The sequence below is a fragment of the Mesocricetus auratus genome, unplaced genomic scaffold (assembly GCF_017639785.1).
Source record: "Mesocricetus auratus isolate SY011 unplaced genomic scaffold, BCM_Maur_2.0 Super-Scaffold_100009, whole genome shotgun sequence".
Classification (NCBI taxonomy): Eukaryota; Metazoa; Chordata; class Mammalia; order Rodentia; family Cricetidae; genus Mesocricetus; species Mesocricetus auratus.
The window spans coordinates 39781436-39806498 of NW_024429193.1; the positions used below are offsets into that span (position 1 = coordinate 39781436).

Consider the following 25063-nt stretch of genomic DNA (forward strand, 5'->3'; position numbering starts at 1 on the left):
AATGAATTCCTGTATCAAAAACTGGTACACATTTGCCTTGTAAAATGTGTCAAGCAGTTTTGTAAAAGGATTAGACATAGATTTTGTGCTGATTCAGTTTTGTTAGTATTTCCAAAATCTAAATAATTAATAATTCTGAATACATTTTCTTATATGCAGTAATCAATTTTATTCTACGCCTTATTTTTGATGAAGAATTTCTTTTAATAATTCTATAGAAAATACTCATTTTATATGCAAACATATATGTTGTTTACATCTATGTGTATTACACACACATATATACTTAAACAGTTTTTATACTACAAATTAAGTACTCAATAATATGTTCGCTGAATTGAACAAAAAGCTCTCCCAGTACTTTGAAATGGTTGACATGATTTTGAAAATTCCTGTACATATTGAGCCATAGAGAATTTAAAGCATACACATGAAGCTGGAGTATGTATAGCCCTTGCTGTTCATGTGCCACTGAAAATCATTAACTACTTCCGGATCCTATAATATATGGTACATACAAATCTGCATGAATGACAGATAAGAGACCTTCTGGGTAGAATGATGGAGAAGCTGTCAATACTATATGTTCAGCATAGAGTACAAGAGAAAAGTATGAACTTCACTACTAAAATCTGAATCTAGGCCCAGGTCCTGATATAAACTACCTGTGTGACTTGCAGAAGGTCTCTGTACACCTGATAATCTCCTACATAAGAGGCATAGAAGCAGCTGGGCGGTGGTGGTACATGCCTTTAATCCCAGCACTCGGGAGGCAGAGGCAGGCAGGTCTCTGTGAGTTCGAGGCCAGGCTGCACCGATAGCCTCCAAAACAATACAGAGAAACCCTGGCTCGTAAAAAAAAAAAAAAAAGAGGCATGGAAGCTAAAAGCTGACTATTTAGGAGTGAGTTTCATAAATGTGAAGAAATGTAACTCAGACCTGGCCTAGGAGAAAGATGGATCAGAGGCATCAACTTGCAAAGACACCTATACTTTTCTGACTGCTCCCGGAAAGAAGACAATGAAGGATCCCAAAGTGGCCTAGAGAACATATGACAGTGCTTATTGCCTTTTAAAAATCCATTGATAATTTCATACATGTGTGCACTGTACTTTGATCATACCCACTTTCACGTCCACTGCTTCCAAATGGTTCCTGGTAATCGCCCACTGACTCTAGTTAGTGTTGCCAGTATGGGCATGGACGTAACAGATTTCTGTAGAGTGTGGAAACTTGTCAGTGCTATACCACTGAAAGAAGTAAAGTCTCCATCGCAGAGTGACTGTCACCTGGCAAAGGCTCCTCAGTTAGACGGGGTACCTCTTGAACCTTTCCCCCCATCAATACGGAAATGTTGACTAGCTTGATCTAGCACAACTCCTTTTTTTGTTTGTTTTATTTTTAAATTTAAATTTAAATTAGAAACAAGGTTGCTTCACATGTCAATTCCAGGTCCCTCTCCCTTTTCCTCCCCTCCTCCCACGCCCTTCCACCAACCCCTCCAATATCCCCTCATTTCCCCAGGGAGGGTGAGGCCCTACACGGGGGTGTCCATAGTCTGTCATTTCATCCAGGGCAGGGTCTAGACCCTCCCCCAAAAGTCCAGGGTGAGAGTAGATCTCTTATTGTTGTATGGGTGCCCAAAACCCATTTGTATACCCGGGATGAATGCTGATCTGCTACCCAAGGCTCAATAGATTACCTAGGCCTCCTCACTGACACCCACATTCAGGGGGTCTTGATCAGTCCCATGCTGGATTCCCAGACATCAGTCTGGGATTTAAGAGCTAACCCTTGTCAGGTCAGCTTTTCTGGGGGTTAAACCAGCCCAGTCTTAACCCCTTTGCTCATCAGTCCTCCCTCTCTGTCACTAGATCCTTGAGTTCAGCTCAGTGTTTAGCTGTGGGAGTCTGCCTCTGCTTCCATGAGCCATTGAATGAAGGTTCTGTTTCCCAGACTCTCTGACCATAGGACTGTAAGCTGGCACTCCTCAGATCTATGTCTAAAATCCATATATTTGCAAGCAAATGGATGGAACTAGAAGAAACCATCCTGAGTGAGGTAACCCAGTCACAAAAAGAGAAACATGGCATGTACTCTCTCATATATGGATTTTAGACATAAATCTAGCACAAGTCTTGTAGAGGTAACCACAGCTGCATTGTGTTCGTCCAGTTATGTCCAGAAGATGCTGCTTCATAGCAACATCACTGAAAACAGAGTGTTCCCAGTCTGTTTTCAGTGCTAGTTCCTGAACCTTTCAGGTAGGGGGAGATCTAGATGCTACCTTTAAGCCTGAACACTCCACGATCTCAGGGGAAGCTGCATGAGGTCTACAAGAAGCACTAATCTCTGAATGCAGGATCAGGGATTGTAGGAAGGAAGTGTTAAATTGGTAGTCTTCATTTGCTGTCCGTTAGAATTTGGATTTGGCTTGCCAGCTTCATCCTCTTTCAAGCATCATAGTTCCTAAAGGCTGTGCTCTTTATCCCTGGCCTCCATAGCAATAAACTGAATCCTGGTTGGGTACCCCTTCAGAGTTCAGCCCTAGCACTGGATACCTTCAGCCTCTTATTTGGTTATAAGTAGCTGTTAAGGTGGAGTTAATGAAAAACTACACCAGTTAAGCAACAAGTATGAGAAGAGAGAATTTTCTGCTCATTTAACCCTCAATTGACCATAAAGAATTGTTGTCTTTATTTATAAGTATCAAAATTCAATCCAAATATAGAAATACTTGACTGCAGGCTATGAAATTGTTAATATGCTGAAAAAACAAAACCAGGTTTATTTTATGTAGCAAAATAATGACCTTTTTTCTTCCTTGTGAGAACAAACCAAACTTTCCACCTTTACAAGCTTTGCTTCCTATTCAGAAAAAATGATAGTAAAATCTCCTGGAAGGGGCAGAGTAAGGTTTTCACATCTTTTGTATTCTATTTTGCACTCTGGGGAGAGTCATGTTAGCAAAATAATAGACAGAGGTGTCATGCTTTGTGGAACTCCACTTGCAAAAAGACTGATCTCCAAATAGCCGAGCTCTGCTTTCCAGGACCCAGGGGATAAAAATCTATGGCTACTGAGGCAGTTTAGCTATGTGGATCAGAAGTCTGATGAAACACATCCAGATGATTAAAAAATAGGCATTAGCATCAAAGACACTTGTTTTCTAAACAGGCATCCAATGTTAACCAGTTCAAGGCACAGGATATACATGGTCATTTGTCACAATGGACCAACAAATATGTTTTGTTTGAATTTTGAGGTTTATTTATTTTATTTATTACTGAAATCTATTTTTATTGCTATACCCCTAGAGAAAGTTTTCATTCTCTACTTCACTAGGATCTATAATTTTCTGTTGTCTATTACTGATCTCTTGGGTACTTTGTCTTACCCATGGGCCTGGTCTTGAAGACAGTTGAGATACTTGTGTTGTCTTTGAATGCACTCAGTAAATTTGTAAGGACAACAATCATCGTTTTATAGAGGTGGAAAGTGGCCAGCAAAGAAATCAGCTATTATTCTTAAGCATAGGGCCTGGAAATAAGTGTACAGGAGTCTAGCTTAAGTCCACTTGGCACAAAGTCGATATTCTTGGCAGGACACTGTCCTACCTGCCTACCTCTATGTCATACCCCAAAGCATATTTTCTCTAGCAGATAAAGTTTTTTTCCTAGCATTTCCAAGAACAATCCTCAAACTTTACACTGCATAGATATTACCTGGAAGCTTGTGAGAAATGCAGACTTGCCACCTGACCATGCTTGGGGATGTGATGGAGAAGTTGAGGCACGCAGTGAGCACAGTTAGGCATGATGGGAGACACAAGTGAGGGGGTGGGGATGAGCTCTGCATGTTAATGCCTGTGCCTTTTCTGCAAGAAAGTGATGTTGTCAAATATCTAATGAAATATATAAAACTGGCTGAGTTCAGTAAACCCAGATTTCCTTCTTCAGCAGGTCATTATGAGATTTTCAAACTTCCTCCATTTGGCTGAATTCATCTGTTAGTATACAGAATTGCAAATTAAGTCAGAGTTTGCACAAATGCTTCAGAACAGATACAAGTACAATGATCAGAATAGTTACATCATGAGTACAATTTTGCCATTGACTGACTTTAGAGGAAGAAGTATGTAGAATGATACCAAGTTGGTATATATTTTTACATAGTATTATGACAAATAATTAAAGCATGTCCAAATAAGAGCTATGTGTCAAAGCACTCCTTAATTCAGTGTCTACTTCATAATAGTATATACATAACATTCTGTTTGAACTATTAAGCCAAAAAGGCCACAAACTTATTCCAATTGATTTAGCAGCAACGATTTGGCAAAAATCTTTCTAGAATGAATTGTTTTACCAGTTAATAGTCTATTATAAAAATTATTTTCTATAAAATAACTGTCCACCAGGTTGCATCCTTTATATCAAATGACTTAAAATAACTTTGAGCCAGTTCCAGAAAATATAATTGCATGACAAAAAATACCTTGGGAGTATAGAAGTGCTCATTTGTGGTAAACGCACCTGTCTCCAAGAGTGCATTTATGAAAAGGTATTTCCAGGCATTTGAGCAACTGAGCCAACTTTTAATGATTTTAAAGCATTTCAAAGACAAGATTTTTAAGAGACAATAATAATTTTAATATATAGGTTTGGCTTTCTTCTTTTTCACCCTTCTAGCTTAAGAGAATCATGTGACCATATTCAAAAAATATTTTATAGACCATAACTCTTTATTGTTTCTTTGGGAATTTCACATCATGCACCCCAATCCCACCCACCCCCAGTCCTTCCATATCTGCTCCTCACTCCTGTAAGCACCCTCCCCAAAATAAACCTCCTCCCCAAATTAATTAAAAATAAAACGAAAACTTCACCTCTCTCCTTTATCTTTCTGGTCTCTCTACCACTTACTCAGTTGTCCTACTGATTCTATGTTACACAGAATCATCTCTATCTGAAAATGTTCATACAATGAGTTTTTGGTCTGGTTCAAGACCTCTGGCACAGCATTATTACTGGATCCTCACCAAACCTTTTCTTGGATATCCTTGCCCCCAATCGTGGTAATCCTATGGCTATGATTCGGAAATACCTGCTCTTTCAAGCCCTCCACCAGGTTATACATAGGGTAGATGTTAGGATGAGTAAACCCAAGGTCTATGATGCGGTCTGATTGGTAGCTTAGTGGGTCATTCCTGGCCAGGCAAGGAGCAGAGTCAGCTCTCCTAGGCACATATTATTGGAGCCAGCTTTCCCATACCCATTGTGAGGGATGGGGTCATCTATCCTGAGTCAAGGGTTGAGAGAAGAGAGGCCGGACCAGCTTTCTTTCTGTAGTGTCTAGCAATGAGGCTGGGCCAGCTATGCCAGGGCCAGTGAATGATGTAGTCAGCTCAACGTGTCCCTCAGATTTCAGCAGCCATGGTTCCTGTGACCCCTTGTGGTAACATGGTAACGAGAGCCATGGACATCAGCACTGACACCATGATCAAGACATGGCTCTTGGCAACAGCCTGGATCTGGGTGTCACCATAGCCCTGGGTGGCAAACAGGTCCCCCTCATCTGCCTGTTCTTCTTCTCCCTCAATTCTTCAGTTCTACTTCTTTCCACAGCACACTAACCATTCTGCTTCTTTTTTCTCTCCCATTTCCCTACCACATATTTATTTGCTCATCACTTTGGCACCTATTTGCCTGGCCTGGCAAGACAACTTTCAGCAAGCCCAGACTATGAGCTATTTTTTTGTTGTGTTTTTGTTTTTGTTTTCACTACTTTAACAACTCTTTAAGGTGAAATTTCAGTTTTACCTTTTTTTTACGGTGATCTGTCCTCTTCATATGCCTTTTTTCATCTTTGTGAAAATTCTTGATGCAAGGTTCTGTAGACCTTGAATGCACATTCTCACTTCCCATTGCTCATTCAGCTGCCACCACTATAGTTTCTTCATCTGTGAGTGGATGGGTGGTCTTATCTTTGTATGGTTGTCCTCTTGAATCCCCTAGGATGAGGAGGAGAACTTATCTCCGATGGTCCCTCCTATCTGTTTGAGCTTTACTCGCTGTTCCTACCTGTTTTCTCTAAACTGTTGCAAATCAAGGGATTGCCCTTCCCTTTTCCCATTTTACCCTACATTCTGTCCCTATGTTATTTCAACTTGATGAGTCTCAAATATATTATCTTCAGACCTAGTTTTTCATTCAGGCTCTATGCAGATCAGGACAGCACATATCAGATGTGTCCACACAGAGATACAATGAACTTCTCAGAACTCTATTCACACAGATTCTACCATTTTCCTCTTCATACTTTTTTCATACTACTCAGAACACAGTAATCCCATTCATTAAACATCTTAAATCCATAAAATGATAGACAATGCCCAGAGAAATCACTTTTGTGTCTTCCCAGTCATGCTTAGAAAGATGAACACATATTGACTTTCTGTCCTTGATGCAACCCATACTGAACTCATGTTTTCTATTTCTCCTGCTGCAACTTGGAGGTACAAAAGACTGAGAACTGAAGTCAATTACTTCTTTCCCCCATAACCAAGTACTTTTCAACTATCTTTTCCTTCCACTCTGAAATCTTTAGGGCTACCAGCAATTACTGATGAAATCCATTAACATCTTCTTTGTGTTTCCTAAACTTGTTACAAACATTTATCTGCAGCTCTGGTTTGCATTTTTGTTTCTTTTATGGTAGAACACCATCTTATAAAACAAATAAGTTGAATTTTATTCTTTCTACATGCCTTCTGTAGAATTCAATATTTATACTACATGTTGATTGATTGAATTCAAAGAACAATATTTATTGAGAATTAAATGATGGAATTTGAAATAAGGCTTAATAAATACAAGTAATATTTTATTATATTTGATGAAAATTCTGCTTGTGACATAAACATGGTTCATGGCAGTCAGGCTATGCCATTAGTCACAGTTCTTATTAAACTAGAATTATTACCCAAACCATTCAGGAACAAATACAAAGTGGACAGTAAAACATGTAGACATACAGAAATACATTCATCTGAACTGTATACCTGAAATGTGCTCTTAGGAACTGAATGACCACTTGTTTCAATAAAATAATAACACAAACTTTATCTCTGCATCCAATTTTCTTGATGTTAAGGTTTACCTTGGGGGATATAGCTCCTTTTATTTCATATTCTGACAAAAGAAATAAAGGATTTTATGTTTTCTTTAAAAAGACATATACCATTGAAAATTCTTTTGAATGCTATCGAGGCAAAATATTTTATTTTATTTTCCAGTTTAGTCTACGGCCATACCACCCTGAACGCGCCCGATCTCATCTGATCTCGGAAGCTAAGCAGGGTTGGGCCTGGTTAGTACTTGGATGGGAGGCAAAATATTTTAATTAAACTGTAGAACTCGGAGTATCAGCAATTCCTTAGTGTAGGAATATTTCTACAAAAACTCAATTAAATGTAATAATTAAAACAAAAACAACAACATTATAATCTGGAACAACATCTGGTACCAGATAAGAGGAGATAAGAACATTCTAACCCACAAGTTCTTCTTACTAAAGTGAGTTTTCTAGACAACTACAAGAATAACCTGAAAAGTGAGGAGAAAGCAAGCTGGTAAGGGGCTTATCAGTTCCCTGGATTTGTTTTGTTTTGTTTTTATCCTGGCCTTGAAGCATCCAAGGTACTAAAATGAGACACCATAAAGTAGATATAAACTACAAAACTACATTTTATGTGGTCTGGAGTCTAGAAAGTATAAACTTCAGACACCAGCACACCTACTATCTAATGTGGAATAACTTCTGCATAGACAGCACCTTTATTTGGCTTCTTTACACAGTGTACAAGGTCTTTTGAGTGCTCTGATGAAGGACCTAATCCTGTTCTTGAGTACTATTTAACCAAAGCAACAGGAAGTGGGCAGCCCTACTGAAAGGAAAACCATAGGAAATATATCCGGTATTGTTTTCTCTGCCCATCACCCAACCCAATCCCAAGACCAGTTGGAGCCTGTGAGTCACTTCAGAATTTTACTAACAATGTTGTGTTCTTATCATTCTTAGTAGGTACCATGCTCAGAGAGATGTATGATGGTGCCATGCCTAATGACCAGTCATTATTAGACCTAACATGAAGAGTCTTAATATTTGAGGATAAAGGTTAGCTGAGTGGATATAAAAACAGGTCCTGGATATATGCTGTTTCAAAACCTACCTACATACAATTCTAGATGACTTAATGATAAAACCATAGAAATAGATAGGCTTACAAACATGAATCAAAAAGCATGTTGAAAGATAATAAGCTTTGGTTAAAGCATACTATGGAGCAAAGAAAACGACCAGATGTAAACAGCAGCAGTACAAAATTATACAATATGAAATTCAATGAGAATATATGATAATCATGCATATGTGTGCACCAGAATAGTGTTACATTTTCAAAGAACATGAACTAAAACTAACAAAACTGAAAGGAACAGCAGGAAAATGCAAAAGCATAGTGGAGAAGTTGAATATGCTTCCCTAAGTTATGAATGAAATCACTAAATCACTAGTCATAAAATCATTAAATTTGTAAAAAGACTAAGGGACCTAATCAATATGACCATTATTTGTATAATACATTTCCATATTTTCAAATACACATTCTCTTGAAACTTATAACATTCCTCAAGTAAACCCTAACACTTGCTGTAAACAATCCTTCACAAACTAAAGAAAACTGAGATTCAAAAAGACCATAGAATACAATTAGATATCAAAATCCCCAAATCCAATTACAGATGGATTAGACTATATATATATATATATATATATATATATATATATATACAGAGTATATTGAAGCTAAATAGAATGGTACACATCTATAATCCCAGCACTGAGAAGGCTGTCAGAAGGGCATAAGCCCAAGGTGAAACCCTCTCTTAAAAATGATCTATATGCATATATGTACTAAAATTATGCTATATGTACATATATATACATATAAAGGTGATAAACATACTAGATTATTAGGAAATTTTGAAGTTAAAGTAACTACGAGTTATCCTGATATCTCTTCTCAGCTATTAGAGCAATAAAAAAATCCAAAACAAATTCTAGTTATATTTGATGTGACCTGAACTTCAGTACATAGCTTAGTGGGTTAATATCAGGTTGTTCAATTTAATTCCATTGGTCTACCTGCCTATTTTTGTGCCAATACCAAGCTGTTTTCAGGACAGCTCTATAATAGAGCTTGAAGTCAGGAATGGTGATGCCTTCAGATGTTCTTTTATTGTACAGGGTTGTTTTGGCTATCCTGGGTCTTTCGTTTTAATAAAGTTGAGAATTGTTCTTATAAGGTCCATGAAGAATTGTGCTGGTATTTTGATGGGGATTACAGTGAATCTATTGATTGTTATTGGCATTTTTACTATGTTGATCCTACCTATCCAAGATCATAGGAGATCTTTTCATTTTCTGGTATCTTCCTTAATTTCTTTCTTTAAAAATTCAAAGTTCTTGTTTTACAGGTCTTTCACTTGTTTGGATAGCATTACTCCAAGGTATTTTATGTTGTTTGTGGCAATTATAAAGGGTGATATTTCTCTGATTTCTTTCTCAGTCCTTTTATTGTCTGTATATAGTAGGGCTACTGATTGTTTTGAGTTAATCTTGTATTATGCCACTTTGCTGAAGTTGTTTATAAGCTGTAAGAGTTCCTTGGTAGAGTTTTTTGGGTCACTTATGTAAACTATCCCATCATCTGCAAATAGTGACAGTTTGACTTCTTCTCTTCCAATTTGTATCTCCTTGATCTCCTTTTGTTGTCTTATTGCTGTAGCTAGAACTTCAAGTACAATATTGAAGAGGTATGGAGAAAGTGGACAGCCATGTCTTGTTTCATACTGTAGAGAAATGACATTGAGTTTCTGTCCATTTATTTTGATGTTGGCTGTTGTTTTGCTGTATATTGTTTTTATTATGTTTAGGCATGTTCCTGTTATCCCTGATCTCTCAAAGACTTTTATCATGAAGGTGTGTTGAATTTTGTCAAAGGCTTTTTTAGCATCTCATGAGATTATCATATGATTTTTGCTTTTCAGCTTGTTTATATGGTGGATTATACATTGATGGATTTTTGTATATTGAACAATCCCTGGAATATACATGTGTATACCTGTATATATTCACACACACACAAATATACACACACAGACAGAAGTCAATGAAATTTATGTACAATTGGTTACAAATTAATGTAACCAATAGCTGGTTCTTAAGTAGTGCAATAAATAAAGACAATAAAAAAAACAAAATTAGAGAAAAGTTACAAACTGCCAATATAATAAATGGAAATGCGGTGTCATTATTGGCTTCATAGATGTTAACAGAAAAACAAGGGGTCATATGAACAGTCCTCCACATATTAATTCCATTACATATATGAATACGACCAATTTATTGAAGGATAAAAACCACCAGCTCAAGTTCACAGAGGTTTAGTCCAAAGGGCAAATACATCCAAAACAAGTGTGGCTTGTTAGACAAATCCACCTGTTTGGATTCTTCTATTTCTAACACTTATTTGCCAAATTCGTTGTCAATATGTATGCAAGTATATATAAATGTATGTACACACATATATATGTTTATATATGTATATATATAGTATACTGACACTACTCTTGGTTTGGAAACATATATACAAATATGGATGTACATTTTGATACCTGCCATCATGAATTTTAGTCTTCATTAAAGGATTGTTTGAACAATTTGTTCTATAATTAAATGTTGCCGTAACTGTTTAATTGCACAGTTGGTTTTGCTCTGTTGTAGATTCTTAAACTGGCACTGTCAGACCCAGAATCAACTTTATGTATAAGCCTGGAGTTTATGCTGAGTCCTGAATATATTGAACAAGGGAGTTTATACTATTGAACTTTTTTAATGTTCTGATACAAATCATTTAATGATCTTTCATACATATTAAACGTATTTCCATATCACCTAGAAGAAGATGTAAGTCCCATGCTTTGCAAATTTCTCATGATATAATGAGGGGAAATATTTCATCTTAAGAATATTTTGTTCACATTATATTGAACGGATTCTCTTATGCTCTGTGTAGCTTTCTCATACTCTTCCAGGGTGTTTTCTTGGAGAGAAGTCTTATTTACATATTTTTATGAGGGGATGTGCCAAAATAATGTCAAAACATTAAGAACAAAGTGAAAAGGCAAAAGATGAGCACAGAATATTTGCGAGTGAGTAAATGGAGTTAATATAAAGTGTTCTTACAAATCAGTGAGAAAATGGTGCACTAGTACTACGGCCAAGGATATCAATAGCCTATGTTCAGAAATATGAATACAGAAACATATGTAAATGTTCAACAGGCAATTCTTTAGTTCCCTCTCCCTTTCAACCTCCTCTTTCTCATAATCCTTAATATTGAAGATTCACTTTCCATCGTTTCTTCGATTTTGGACTCTACCATCTTGAAATGAATTAGAAATTTGCTTTTTATTTGAGTATACTTTCTTTTTGTTTATTCATTTGATTCTTTAATCTGTATGAAGTTCATTTTCCTGCATGTAAATTGGGGTGTGGGGTTTTAAAATTACATGGTTAGAGGCTTTTTATTCATTATTTACGATGACCTTATTATTATCTGTGTGCTTAGCCATCTAATAGACAGTATGCAAATGAGAGCAGGTGCATGGAAGTCAATGCTCTTTGAATGTATTTTAGCATCTGCACTGTAATCACAGACCCAGGGCACTCCACTTAACTCTTATTTGTAAAAATTGGATAAAAGAGAACTCACTATAGTAAAATATTAACTCACTTGGGCCCCATAAATAATCAGAACAATTTTAAGCCCATAGAATCTAATTATGATGGCAAAAACTACTTTCTACGTATCTGGCTTTATCATCCACCTCAATCTCTTATCAGCTGTGTAACCACAGATAAGACAGTTATGTTCCAAAGCCTCCAGTTTCTCACCTGTGAAATGTAATTTACATAACTTTCCATGTAGTTCGCAAAGTCCACTGGCATTCCATGATCTCACACATCCCTCCCAGAACAAAAATTTTATTTTCACTTTATATTTTTACCAATGTAACAGAAAAAGATAGATGACCTCTTGGCTGACGACTAACAGATAAGTGTACTCTCTGTTAGGCATCTTTTCTCGTCACTTGTCCGTTAAGAAGACCTATTTTTCCCTGTGCTTCTTTTTCTTTCCTTTTCTCATGTTAGTTTTAGGGATAATAGGATAGTAAAACATTCTCATATCAGCCTTCATTCACATGGATGTGGAAATTCTGCATGAAATACAAAGATAAAATAGCATTGCCTATTATTTTAGGTCACTACCACTCCAATAATTTCCATGAATATAAATGTAACCATTATCTCTGCACATTTCTAAGTCATCCAGTTGATTATAGTTGCACAAACTAGAAATTAGTACTGCAACCACCGTGACACCTGCAGTGGTGGGCCACAAGTACAACTTACACATTGTGCATCATATCAAAAAAGTCACTGCTGAAACGGGAGCTTCAGGTTGACCAGATGTCCAGCTGAGGCATATGTATATTGAGAAACACCAATATAGATTTTTAAAAATCTCATACTAATAAGCATTCAGGTCTCTAATACATGCTAGCTTTTTTGATGTCATATGGATAATGAACACTTCCCTAGTCTATAATCTGAGACTCTTTCCAATTCATGTTATGTTCACCATATGCTTAAGTTTTTAGTCTGTTTAAGAATGTCTGTCTTATTCTGTATGAATTCTGAGAGTCTTGGCTCCCTTCGAAGGGGCACACTACTCAAACTCATGCAAATATTTTTCCTATATTTTCTTCTAATATTTTCATTTTAAAACTCCACATATTTCATAAGAAATGAAACAGAATAAGCTTTCAGAGACTTAGATGTACAGCTAGTTTACTACACATAATGAGATATATTATAATTATCTTTTTAAAAATATTTGGGGTTCACTGGATTATTGGAACGTATATCTTTCCAAATGCTTTAGATTCATTATAGCCAAGAGTCTAAAGCTTTCTTTGGGAGTAACCACTAAAATGAGGTAAAAAGCTTGTATGTGTGTGTTTGTGTATATGTATAACTGTTGTGTGTTTGGATGTCTGCAACATACGTGTGGTTCAAGCATGTGAGTGTAGAGTGTGCATATGTCTGTGTGCTTATGCAGAGACCAGAGTAGGATATTAGATAGTTTTCTCTAAATCTTCCGGCCTTGGGACAGGCCACTGATCCACAAGATTGGTGTTCTGGGTAGGCTTACTGATTAGTGGCTCATAGAATCTGCTTGGTTCTGTCCTCCAATGCTGGGGTTACAGGCACAAAAAGAGCAGTAGCGCACTCTTTGAATGGATGTTGGAGATCCAAATTCAGATTCTCATGAAAGTCATCTATTGTCAATGATAATATATTGTGATATTTACTCACCAAGCACACTTTCTTAGCTCCCAAAGGAAAATATTTTAAATTAGCAGATAAATGGTCTAAACGTTGCATGATATTAACAGGTAGGAGGTCTGTTTTTGTATTTAGAATGAGATATAAAATAAATATGAAAACCATATAGGCATTATAATAGTCACCAAAATAATATCATATAACTTCCATTACTCTTTCCAGACACAAATTTACTAGACCTTTGTTTAGTAACACTTGAACTCATTTAAGAGAAATGCCATATTTTCTGGGAGATTTGCATCCTGACACCTGACAGTTTTTTCACCACACGATTTTGAAATATATCTATTATCAATGATAATATAGTGTGATATTTAAGAGCCTGGATTCTGAGCTATGCCTGATTGTTTCCAGTCTTAGCTCTTCCATTTAACATGTCAATGGTCAGCCAGTTAAGCCCTCCAAATGTATTCTCCTCACTTACGAAATAAACATAATAATCTCTACATTATACAATATAGTGAGAAAGATGAAGCCAGGTAAGGTGTTCAGAGTTTTCCTAGAAATGTGGTGTGAGCTCATGTGCTGTAAAGTTTATCTTATATCACTACTAGTTATATTTATTTAAGCTATGTCAAGAAAAACCAGTTATTTAGTATGAAGATATGGGACTTAGTTGGACAGACCTTGCATTAGAAGTTAGTGGAATCAGATTCTCCTCTCCCTGCAGGGTAAATTTAGATAAAAGTGGAAGGAGATATACATTTCCCAGCATCAGCTTGCCTACCATTCTGCCCAGGGCACTGACATTCTTTTAGGTATCTTCCCTCCTCTATGGTTGCTATTTTGCTTATGAAAAATAGACGCATCCACATGAATATAACCTCCAAGCAAGTCCCCATAATGGGTTTGTTGCTTAGCAGATACTTTTGGGTATGCTGAATGTCTTCACATACCCTGTACAGTCACCAGTAAAGTGTTGACTATAAAACAAACTAGGAGTTTACTGTGAAAATGAGCATTGGTTTGTATAATAAGAGACAAAGTCTTCTTGTGAGTTTAACATCTTGCCTTGTTAATACCTTTCCTCTCCTTCCACTCCATCACAATAAAGCTTTCACTGGGGTGGGGGAGTGGTGAGGGAAACTAAGAACAACAAAAGACAGCTGCTTTTAAGTGAATCGGGATTCAATGACAGTGAGTGTCATCAAACTGGCTGGCGTGTTTTATGTCCAGCTTCCTCCTCCCTCTGCCGTTTTAGTGTTGCAGAAATAAATATCGGCTACTGAAGCCATCTGAAAGTCCATAAGCAGCCACATAAATCTGGATGTGACTATGTAATCCGCGTCTTTATAGAGGGAGAAAGAAGAGCTCTTTAAAAATCGTACATATATTGTGCAGGCAGTATCTTCTGATTTCTGGGGATGACGGTAGTAACAAATCTGAAAATAGTTTCGTAACTATATTTAAAGTTTGAAATTGCACCCACTTTTGTTTCATTTCCCAGTAGTTATTGTGAAAATTGTTCCATTATTTCTCAAGTTATAAAGTCATTTTGCTGAAAAAAATTCATAGCACTTCATTGGCATAACAGAAGACTGCACTTTGCTTACAACCAAACGAAGTAGCATTTTTACCATCAAAACCCATTATTACTTTCTTGCCTAAAACTGTGAAAGAAATCAGAGAAATCATCTTCCCCTTTAAAAATGAAACTTGTCCCTTAGGTATACATGGAATGTTTGCATCGGATTTCTCAGGCAGAACACTCCAACTGCAGTATCCAAACCCAGTGGGGAGATATATTATGTAATTAAAAAAAAACCCTATGCCAGAAGTACTCTGCGATGAAGCCCAAACATAAAATAGAAGATAAAAATCTTATGCTAATTTAGTGAGGAGAAACCCACCTTTCAGTAAAGTATATGTTTTCATGAAAATAAAATAAAATAAAAAACGGATTTCTCACAATGCACTTAATAATGAAAATATCACGCTAACAAACTGGAAAGAAAAACATCATTGTTTTCAATCCACAGAACTGGTGCTGCTTGTTACAAGTTGCTATACCAGGGGTCTAAAAGACTTGGCACTAAATAAAAAACATGTTTAGATTTAGATAGTTTTATTCTTGGATCCCAGAGACATTTGTAGGTGCAGACAGTTTCTCTAAGAACAATAGTTTTTATAGAACTGTCTTTTTAGTTTGTTTTTTAGCCAGTTTATTTCTTTAACTATTTCTTTTTTTCCGAGTAGCTTCTATCTCTGTCATTCCAGCTGTTTCATTCTGTAACTCTCAAGCCTGATCACTGGGGATTTCTGTGTAATTGCCCATAATATGTACCACATTATCCATTTCAGGAACTGTGCTGAAAGACAGCAGCAATAAGGGGTTTCTAAAGGCAGTCTGGCTTACGCTAATGGACCTAACAGGAAGGAAATGCAATTTGAAAGAAGCTGATGCATATGTTCTATTGCCGAATATAATGTTTGATTTAATTATTAACTGTCAGTGATGGAGAGGCAGATCCTGTTCAGGTCTACTTAGACTGTGGTGCCTTGCATTCAAAGAAAATAAATGGCAAAAGTTTTGTCTATCAATCCAGAACTTAACAAAAGGATATGATCTTTCTTCCCACCCACAAATCATAGTTTTTCTCAATTACCTTTACTTTAGACATAAATTGAGCAATGTTTATCTATCAGTGTTCATTTTAAGAATATACTAGTGAAAAACATTATGGTTAGAATTTTGTATTCCCCATTTCTTCCTCTCTCCCTCTCTTCTATCCCTACCCCTGTTTCCTTCCAGGTTTCATTCCTTCCTCCCTCCCTTTCCTTCCTTCCTTTGTTTGTTCCTTCCTCTCTTCCCTCCCTCCTTCCCTGCCTTCCCTTACTCTCTCCCTCCCTCCACGCCTTTCTTTCTTTTTTCAACTTCTTACCACTATCTCACAAGAAAATTGCCTTTGAATAATTTCATGTGAAAATCTTGCTCCTGGATTGGGTAACTTCCTAAATCCTCCCTGTAGTTAAGGATTCTACCATGTGCTGAGTGACAGGAAGCATTTCCATGAAGAAAGGTACAATGCACAGTTGTCTCTGTCTCCCTCTTTTTCTCACAATTAGGGATTTGGCACTATGATCCTGGCCAAGTCTTTTCACTGTCATTTTGTGGCTCCCAGTAGCATGCTTCCTCCTTTTAGAAGCCCAAATTTGTATGTGAAAGTAAAGAGCAAGATGTAAGGGACAAATTCACAAGAAAGCCAACATACAAATGCCTTTTCTAAGTTACTGTAAGCCTAAGTTGGGAGAAAATGCCCTAATATACACAAAGAAATAGGTATCAGGCTACTGAATTTGCAAGGGAGTTCAATGTATGAAATGCTCTATTGGGTCAGTCAGCTGGAAAAGGAAGGCTTAGCACTCTATGTAAACAGAATAATGGAGCTGTGTAATTTTAGTTGTGCATTTTACATCTATCTGGTGAGATTATTATCTTTGACACCAGCCTGGGCAGATGCATAACAGGGGCTGAAATTAAACAATAGCAATGATATTTGGAGATCATCCAAAATGTTCTCTATTGTTTATGTAAGTGACTCCAACATCATTTTTTGATCCATGATTTCTCATTTTTATTACACATATGTTCTTCCATATAACAGCATAAAACATCAACTCAATGGGAGGCATTTTTCTTTATGATTTCTAAAGGAATTGTTTATTTTTGTCATGAGGATAATAGAAAGCAATGAAGCTTCCTGGAAATGCAAAACCACAATTCAAACATCTAATTGATTTAGACAGATTAAAGAAAAAATATAAGACCAATCTATATCCTGTTCTAACAGCACAAATGTCTTATTTGAGAGCCCCATTCTCATTCTAAGCTGACAGGTTTACTATTTAGTTATAAATGACTGGAATCTGACTGCTGCACAGTTATTAACAAACTAAAAAAGTTTAATTCTAACATCCTCAATTCTAGAGAATTTAAAAGAACATAATCTATTCATAGAAATGCCTAGTAAAAATGGTCTTTTATGAACCCTAAGGTGTTCAAAATCTCACTTCTGCGAAACATATCGATTGCGATTCATAAATGATGCTACTCAAATACTGTCATCCAGATCAAGCTGAAAGACAGTCATTCTTCTAGTTCCCTCCCAAGATTGTGTACTTACATAGATTTAATAAATTCTCAAAGACAACTTTAAGGCAACTGAAGTCTTCCTGCAATTAACCTGCATAATATTTTTAAAAGTTTGTCATGTAACTTAAAATAAATTACAAGAGAAGGCATTTTGGGTTTTACTTTTAAGGGTGCATTTTTTCAGATTTCTTTTTGTAGGCAAGCTTAATTTTCAAACGATGAAAGTTTTAATATTTTAAATGCACAAAGGAAAACACCCACATGCACTGTGTCCTGCCTCTCCTTTGCAACCTCCAGGAATATTGTTCATATTGTATCTGGCTTATTCCACTGCAAAAGTGGGAAGTTGCTTCCCGTTTCAAAGTTATCTGTGTGATGTAAATGCACACTTGTTGAGAAACCTCCATAGAAAGTATAGCACTTCAAGACTACTTGAAGTGAGATTGGGATTTAGAGAGATGGCTCAATTATTAAAGCAGTTGCCTTGGAAGCATGAAAACTAGAATTCAAATCCCATACACTTACATAAAAGTCAAGCAGACTTGGGACCCAGACTGTCATTCAAGAGTTTGAGTGGTAGAGACAGGGTATTCTGGATTCTGGGGCAAGCTGGCCAGCTAGACTTTCTAGAATAGGTCAGTTATAGATGCAAGCAAAAGTCCTGCCTTGTAATAATAAGGGAAGAACAATGAGGGGAGACACACAGCATCAGCACCTGGCATTCATAGTCATGAGCTCATGAATGCATACATACACACCACACACACACACACACACACACACACACACACACACACACGCACACACACAAATACATGCAAAGAAAAGCACATTTTTTTAGTGACTGGAAGAATGTACTGTATGTGGCTGATGACTTTAGGATATGGTGTAGACACATACCTTTGGATTGATAAGATATTCAGAAAACTCTACAAGATATGTTTTTAAATACAGTGTACATAAGGGCAGGTGTGCCTTCATCTCTAATCTGATTGCTCCAAGCAGCCAAACTGGCATTCTGGCTGCGTGCTAATTGAAATGAATGTCTACAGTATTAATCTGTACACTGACACATGGGAAGAGACTGTCCAATACATTCTCAAGTGGAGAGTCTTAGCAAATGGGCCGGCCTAGCCTGTGTTACTGAGACGCAAATGATACCCCTTACAAGTAGAGAAACCCACAGTGAGCAGCCTTCGGATAGGGGGCAGTTATGAGAGGTGGAGGGGGCGTGGCCACTGGGGCTAGGGGTTGCAGATACTGGCTCACAAGTTGGCTGAGTTGAAGACGACTTGATAAAAGTTTCTAGGTTATCAGGATGAGTATTTTGTACTCTGGCAGCAGGATCTGCTCTCCAGTAAGGCAGAGGTCAGGGGTCCCTGGAAGGAGTGCTGGAGAAGGAGATGCTTATGCAGAATATGCCCATTTGGCTCGCCCCCTTTTGTTCCATTCCCTTCCTTTTCATTTTAATTCCTCCCTCCTTCGTCCTCAGGGACTCTTCTGCTCTTTTCCTTTTTTCTTAAAATAAGAGCTGAATTTGAGTTGATGGGATTTTCAGAATACAAAATATGGTGAGTTGGATTAATTAGAATATTTCACAGAAAGCTCCCTGCTTTCAGTTAGCCTCTTGACAAAAATAAATGCAAATTCTTTCAGGACTCATAAAATCCAGTCACATCTTCTGGATGCATTTCTATAGGTGCTAGACAAGTAACGTGGCTTAACAAAGAAGGAAAGGGAAGGGAAAATAAATAAATAAGCACATTTGCTGAAAATTGTATTTTCAGCTCCTAAAGTGTATTCAGTTCTGAATTTTAACTCAGTCCACCTGCATATAACATTAATACAATGATTTGTCCAAAAGATATTTGCCTATGTTTGTTCATCTTTAACATTAAAGTGGATTATCTTGGCTTTTCACACTGCATTTTCTACCTACTTACATGTTATTCTTAAAAAAATTGTTCATAGGAGATATAACTGCCCCTTTATATCCATGAACGTAAAGTGAGGATTCTGACTGTGTCCGGTTTTAATTTATTAGCCAAGAAAGCAGTTCAGTGGGAAACAGCTCCAACAAGAAGCCATTGCTGCTCACCCCCCCCCGAAATCATGTCCGGCTAGAGGCCAGTTGAATTCACGTTCTGTCTTTTCACCAACTGACAGGTGGATGGACAAACAATGAGAGCCATAGTTCAACATCACTTGCCAGATTTATCCAAGCCCACTACTGATTCTTTTTAAATTTTAAACACTCTGTGTTCTAGCTAATATTAGCGTTTCCTCCATAGTAAGAATACACATTTAAACATGAATTACAAAAACAACACCTAAGTATCTAAAGTCCTCTAGAAAATCACTTTACCAGCTGAGGATAATGTCAGGGGCTGGGGATATAATCTAGGAATAGAGTACTTGCTTACCATATGGAAGATCCTGGGTTCAATCCCTAGCCATCAATAGTAACGATGATGATGAGGATAATGTTATATTTGAAGAATGTATGATAAAAAATATCATAAAGGGAAAGCTCTCACTCACTACTTCATCCCATTTGCATGTAACAACTGACTTTACCCACCTGATGTCAACTCCTGCTTCATAACTCTATTCTAATGTCACAAAATCAAGAAAACCTTCTCATGATCTCCCTAACTGATAAATAATAACTTTGTCCACATTTTTAGAAGTGGAATTAATATTTAGGGTATGTCTAATATGATAGTAGAAGTAGCAAGAATTGCTTAGCTGACCTTTCAACACCCAAGAAACATCCTTCAATTATGAGGACTTGAAGAATCAAAATAGAATCTGGCATGCCACGAAGGAAGACGATCAATGAGATTTTGAATGGTTTAAAATCAATTTTCAGAAAAATGTGGGGAATAAAAAATGACAAGAATTTTCATTTATGAGTTTCATCTCAAAAATATCCCATGATCATTCTTAAACTAAAGTATGCAGAGACTTGAAAGGTGTGGGCTTCCCGTTGGCAGTACAGGCGAACCTTCCCCACTAGGTCGTACGTGGACTGCTGTCTTGACTGTCCCTTCCACACACATTCAGACTGTATTACAACTGTCCACAAAGCACAGGTCTGACCCTCATAGCTAGGCATGTGTCAAGAGAGTCCTAGCCTGAGTTGCTGCCATGTGAGGGGATTAGTAGCCTATATTATTTGTCAGCAGATGGAATTGACTTATACTAACATATCAGTAGGTACCGTAGCATTGATTGGTCTGTTTTTCTTGAAAGTAGAAGAAACAAAACTGACAGTACTGGAGCTCAATTTTTACAAACCACAGTTTCTTGCTTTTGTATGAGGAGCTGAAGTTACTGCAGCTAGTCAGCATTAAGCTCCCTTGGGATTTGTTAAAAGGTTCCCGAAATATATTTTGTAAGTGAACAAGTTCTGTACGAGAAAAGATGTGAAATAAGTCTGCTTACTTCTTTTTACCATTCTACTCATATAAAATAATTTGGAGAGAGGGGAGCTCATACCAAATCACTTGCTTTGAAATAGGCAAATAGTCTTTGCTGGAACTCCCTTCCCAAATACTCAAGAAAACTTTACCAACTTCCCATCAGCCAATTTATATAAAATGTAAGACAAATAGAAAAACAATAAGCTTCCAGAAATTCATGGCATCTACAATGTATAAGTAAATGTGTGTTATTTGGTGCTTTGAAGAAAAAAGAAAAAAGGGAAAAAAAGAATGAATTGCATGTCTCTGAAAAAGGAAAAACACATCTTTTAGTCATCCTTCTTACTTCATGTGACAAGCATATCTTATGGAGCGAATGACCTTTAGGCGATTATTGTTTATGATCACTCAGTGCGTGCCAAGAGTAGAAGGAGAGAATATTCCAATTTATTTCAAAGGTTACACATCAAAATTGAATATGCAGCACAACTACATTATCATATGGTCTAACTTTTACATAGAAAGTAGGAGCTGAATCATGACTATTGTTTCCTTTTAACCCAGCGTGTTTTGATTTCTGTTGGGCGAAACATGTCCCTTCTGATTCTGAAACAGAATACAGCACCACAATGCAAATAAAGCAGGGAGGGAATGTGGCTGTTTGTGCTGCTCTTGTTTTTCCAACTGAGAAGTCTAATTCAAGTGCGAGGGATCTGTGGAGTTATTTCCTCCATATCTCATCCAAAAATAAGGAGACTTCATGTCAGTTTTCAGTCTTTTTAAACCAAAAGAACACTGTCATCTACCCGTGTGCCATAGTAGTCGAAACAACAATACAGATATCACATGAACCCCAGAAAGACAGAATTCTACTTCTAGGAAGGAAAGGAAAATTGAGCCGTAGGGACAGATTAGCCCCCCTCCCCCATGTCCTTAAAGGTCTTCTAAGGAGAGGCTACTTACTGTGCATTATGCTGTCTTCAGTTTTCCTGGACCTGCAACTTAATGCTCTAGTTTAATAAGCCTTCCCATCCCCTGCTTATCACTTCTTACAGAGTGAAGCTCAGCCAGGAGTTCCTCCTTTTTTCCCCCTCCTGTCTCTTTTCTTAGTTGCCAAATTCATTTGTGTGAGAAACTCCAGGGCAGGGTGGCCACAACTAAATCTTGCTCCTTGGAAAGGGAGGAGGTTTTTCTCACAGGATGGGGAAGCAGTTATTTCAACCAGCATATCTATCTGCAAATATACGCTTAATGTCCACTAACCCTTCAGGACACACGGGAGCCTGAGTTCAACACCGAGGTAATCATTGTATCATAGCAGAAGCAGAGAAGCCACCTTCTTCTCTTCCATCCTTCTCTACTCCTAAACCCACCCCTGAAATGCTAGACTTGGTACAGTGGCATGCTCTATAGCTCTTTGGGAAATGCTGCTATGCTGTGTGAGAACAGAAACAGTTTTCTCTCTGAAACGGGAGATTTCAAATGAGGATTCGGAATGCTTAAACCACAAATGCATTTCAAGCAGGTAGCAAAGAAGAATACAGCACACCATCTCCTGGCACCAGAATCCCTTTAAATAAGAGAATCTGAATAGCCCCTGCTGCTTTTGAAGTGGCCTCTGATCCCCATGTCTCTAATGCCTGCTCTCAGGTGTACTTCCATGGGGTCCCCAGGTAACTGACAACATGGCTTCCTGGGACTTCAAAGCCAAACTTGCTGCCTTGTCTGATAGCAGGGAGTTTAAAGAACAGCAATGAAGCCTCCATAGTACTGGATACTGGATGTGGAAGGAAACAAGCCTGAAAGACTTTATATAGAAACAAAGTTCTATCCCCATGGAGAAATCCCGGGTAGTCAGTTAGATTGTGTGACTCTGCCAATGTTCCTTCTCCAAGTGTATATGTTTGTCCCCTGATTGGCAGAATGCCACAAGTTCAGTAAAAGACACCTAGATAGATTATTGTTTCATTTATTTGTCTTGTCTCTGTGTATACATGTGTGTGTGTTTGTGTGTGTGTGTGTGTGTGTGTGTGTGTGTGTGTGTCGTGTGTCGATATGGATACATGCTGCGTGTGGAGGACAGATGACAAACTCATCTTGGTTCTTGTTGTCCACTTTGCTTGGGACAGGGCTTATATTTCTTCTACCTTTATCAGTCTAGCTAGGCCACAAGTTTCACAGAAATTCTCCCATTTCTGCCTCTCATCTCCCTGGGATTACATTTGTTCTAGATCCAGATCTGACTGTAAAGTGGGTCCTGAAGATTCTAACTTAGGGCCTCACATGTGCACTGCAAGCACATTTGCCTACTGACCCATCACTCCAGATTTGGAATTTTTATTCAATAGCTCAAAGCAAGAATAAGTGAGTCTCATTGTCTCTAGATCCAGAGACAATGACTTCTCTGCCCTGAGTACACACACACACACACACACACACACACACACACACACACACACACACACACACACGAATAAATATCTTTGGAAAGAAAAGACGTTCTTCCAGACTTACCATGCTGTCTCATATTATACTGTCTCAGTTTATGTTTTCTTCATTCATCCCATCAATAACTATTTGCTTAGTATCCTCTTAATGTTGAACACTTAGATCAATACTTTGAGGCTCAAAAATGTTAAGTAACTTGGCTTAGGATAGAATTTAGCAAAAACTAAGACTGGGGACTATGAACTCCCACCCATGATGGATGTCATAGAGGAAAATAAGTATCATGACAGACTGTCACAGAAGTAAAGTAGTAAGATAAGTAAAGGAAGGGGGAACAAAGGAGGAAGAGCTGAGAAGAATTTGTGCAGAAAGTCCTCTGAAGCAGGACTTGAAGAATAGTTGGATACTGAGCAAAAAGGGAAAGGAACTTTATAGAGATGATGAGAAACTTCAAAATTAAAGAACATGGTATAAACACTACATGCGAACAGAATATGCCATTAAGTACATAAACCATGTATGCACATGTGATGTGAAAGCAGAAGCAAAATTGTCTATGGCAATCAAGGGGACTAATGGGAGTAGGGTAGGTGGGATGACTTGGGGAAGAGCACATGGGGGAGGAATATGACCAAATATAAAAAATGCCCTTAAGAAAGCTAGAATCTTGTATAATGAGAGAAAAAGAACCACATGGCACAGTGAAGTAAGTAGGAAGAATATGGATTGAGTACTGGGACCAGGGAGAAAGATGATAAATTCAGAATGGAGGTGTCACAGATAGACTGGATATGTGGCTTGGTGGCAGATGATGAAGCCTTTGAGCCCTACACAAGAAGTCTGACATGCACGAGGGCAGCCAAGGGCAGTACAGAATGCTCTTCAGAATTGGCAGGTGAGGTCATGTTATGATTTAGGTTGATTTTCACATCACTGCCAGGAAGCTGGAGAAAGCAAGTGACTGAAGGCAAAGATTACTGTCCCTAAAATGTCTTTCAGTCTTGGGGTAAAAGCAGCTCCACCTCAACTCAAGTGTATGGCAAGCTGGTAATATAGCTCAGATATACATTTGCCTAATATAGGAAAGGCCGTGGGTTCCATTCCCAGCATTGCAAGGAAACAAAATCTCATAACTAGAGATTAGAGAGCTCCCCTCATCAGCAGGCAATCTAGCCTGTGCACAATGACCGAAGCTAGTCTTACACACTCTCTGCTTCTTCCAGTGCACAGAGCACCTGCTCCTGTGTTACTTTTGCCTTGACCGCTTCATTCACGGCATCTCATGTCACTGGTGCTCACATGTCCAGATGTGTCTACTCACTGAGTTATGACTTCTCCTAAATTTATTTCAGCTCATCCCTTCTCTAGAAACCAGCACTGTACATCTTCCAACAGCAGTGCCATGGTCTAAGAAAAGTAAATTGAAGCTGAGACTATCTTCTTAGAGTTTTAGGGACTCTTTTAGAATATGGACTATATAAGATATCTTTATCCCATCTACATCTATATAATCTGTATGTAGACTGATGTTTCTGTCCTGTCCTGCCTGGTCTCATAGCCC

At 37.7% G+C, this 25063-nt stretch overlaps 1 long non-coding RNA gene across 1 annotated transcript in view; it reads right to left on the reverse strand.

The window, feature by feature from the left end:
* LOC121142347 overlaps window positions 1-22239 on the reverse strand; it is a 71683-nt gene extending 49444 nt beyond the window's left edge. Inside the window, exon 1 of the long non-coding RNA XR_005879339.1 lies at window positions 22018-22239. This is a non-coding gene — a long non-coding RNA (uncharacterized LOC121142347). The remainder of the gene's footprint in view (window positions 1-22017) is intronic.
* Between the last annotated feature and the right edge of the window lie 2824 nt (window positions 22240-25063).